The following is a 2616-nucleotide window of genomic DNA, read 5'->3' as shown; positions in this document are numbered from 1 at the left end:
AGACCAGATGAAATTCCTTATGCAATTATCCATCCTTTTGAGTAAATTGACAGGCCAATTATAAACATGAAAGCTGTAGACTAACATGCTATGAATGATGGATTTAACAAGCTCAACTCTACCTATAATTGAGAGGCAAGACCCTTTCCAATTGGCCAACTTGTTAACAATTCTATCAGCAATTGGTTGCAAATGAATAGCTTTTGGCTTTCCCTTGAATAAGGGGACACCAAGATAGTTGAAGGGCAATTGACCATCACCAAAACCCAACCAATTGGTGAGGTTGGAAATTTTCCTAGCATTGGCTTGAGAGGAATAAAACTTGCACTTACTGAGATTTAAGCATTGGCCTGATACTTTAGCATAGTCAATGAACAGATCCTTAATAGCAGATAAATCCTTTTTGATCCCTCTATAGAAAATCAGGATATCATCAGCATATAGGACATGACTAGGGGTGACAATCTTTGGCCCGAAATTGAGCTAAATTGGCCACTTTCCAGCAGCTTGGTTAATCCTCTGCTGATCACGTCCTCAGCCAAACAAAATAGAAGGGGGGACAAAGGATCACCTTGCCTAACCCCTCTCTTGCAACTGAAGAAACCCACCAGATGACCATTAACAGAAATTGAAAACTTAGCAGATTACAGGATGACCTCAACCCAATTAGTGAAGGAATTAGAAAAACCAAAGGCCTTGAGAGTGTCCAATAGAAACCTCCAATCCATGGTATCAAAAGCCTTCTTGATATCCAACTTTAAAGCAAGATTACCACCAAAGGTCTTGTGGTCAAGGAGATTAATTGCTTCAGAGGCAATACAAATGCAGTCCTGGATATGTCTATCCTTGATGAAGCTCCTCTACTGGCTAGAAATAATTTTTGGAGCAATAAGAGCCAACCTGTCAGCCAAGACTTTGGTGATGATTTTGAATTGGAAGTTTGCTAAGGCAATTGGCCTAAAATCCTCAATTCTGTTAGCACTAGAGAACTTGGGAATTAGGACAATATTGTTTGAGTTAAGATTGGGAAGGATCCATCCCTGAGTGAAAAACTGGATAACAGATTGACACACATCATCACCAATGATGTCCCAAAAATCCTGGAAAAATCACCCACCAAACCCATGAGGACCAGGTGCCCCCTCACCATTCATGGCAAAAACAGCAGATCTGATCTCCTCATTCAAAGGGATTGAGGATAGCATCATGTTGTCACCATCAGAAACCAACTGAGGAATAACCTGGTTGATGAGACTACTAGGGAGAGTTTCATTCTCAGAGGCATACAAGTTGGTGAAGTAATCCAACACATGCTCTTCAATTGCATGCTGATCAAGCAGAGTTGTATCCTCCTTTCTAAGCATACACATAGACTTAGTAGAAAACCTGATTTTGGCAATCTTGTGAAAGTAGCTAGTGTTTATATCACCACTGATCTTCCAATTCGATCTAGACTTCTCTTTCCAAAACTCCTCTTCATAATTCAAGGCCACCAACAGATCCTTTTGAGCTTGCTCCTCTTGAGCCAAAAGAAGATCAGTTTGGCCCTCAGTTGAGAGCTTCTGTTGGAGAAGCTCAAAAGAAGTTAAAGCATTCTTAACCCGTAAATGGATGTTGCCAAAGACCTCTTTATTCCAGGATTTCAAAATGGTCTTAAGACCCTTAAGCTTATTGGATAGAACATACATAGGACAACCCACTACAGCATTAGACCAGTGAGTCTCCACCACACTCCTTAGACCCTGGTGCTGAAGGCACATCTTATGGAATCTAAAATGAGAATGCAGAATGTTAGAGCCATTAGATGAGCAAAGCATCAAGGGATGATGGTCAGAAGCAGATCTAGGAAGGGTGAAGCAGGAGGTGTGTTGCCAAGCTGAGAGCCAACTGTCATTACAGATTGCTCTGTCTAGCCTCTTTTTAGTATGAGCCACCCCTCTCCTTCTATTAGACCAAGTGAACTCAGCACCTCTAGTCAGAATATGATGCAAGTTACCAAGCTCAGAGAACATCTTAAAATCATCACAAGCAAGTCTATTAGGTAGGGATGCTCCTCTGCACTCATTTGCACCCAGAACAGAGTTGAAGTCCCCTATGCAACACCAAGGACCATTATTGGCAGAGATCGGGGAAAGAATATCATACCATAAGGGCCTGCACATTAGATATTGAGTGTGAGCATAGACCCCACAAATAAAAATGGGTTGACTATCTAGAACCAAAGAGATGGAGATTTGTTGAGAGGTATTAGAAATAATGGTTGGGTTGAGGCCAACCTGACAAAGACCCTAGATATTAGGCAACAAATTACCCCTGTCATTCACAGTGAAGAGCTTAAGATTTAAACCAGACCAAAATAAGGGGTTGATCTTATTAGAGGACACCATGGGCTCAGAAATGAACACCACATCAGGCTTGTTTTCAGAACAAAGCTTTTTGAAGAGTAATCTAGTTTTATGATTACCTATGCCTCTACTGTTCCAATAGAGCACCTTCATTTGGAAACGTTTAGGTAGCCACCCCTTCGGGTAAAGTGAACTCTATCCAAACTTTGCTTATGTCTCAGCTTCTTCTTTTGCGATTTAGTCAACACTTTTGTATAATTCCCCTCCTCAG

Source organism: Lupinus angustifolius, chromosome LG07, assembly GCF_001865875.1.
Source record: "Lupinus angustifolius cultivar Tanjil chromosome LG07, LupAngTanjil_v1.0, whole genome shotgun sequence".
Classification (NCBI taxonomy): domain Eukaryota; kingdom Viridiplantae; phylum Streptophyta; class Magnoliopsida; order Fabales; family Fabaceae; genus Lupinus; species Lupinus angustifolius.
Note: the sequence above shows the minus strand (reverse complement) of the source record.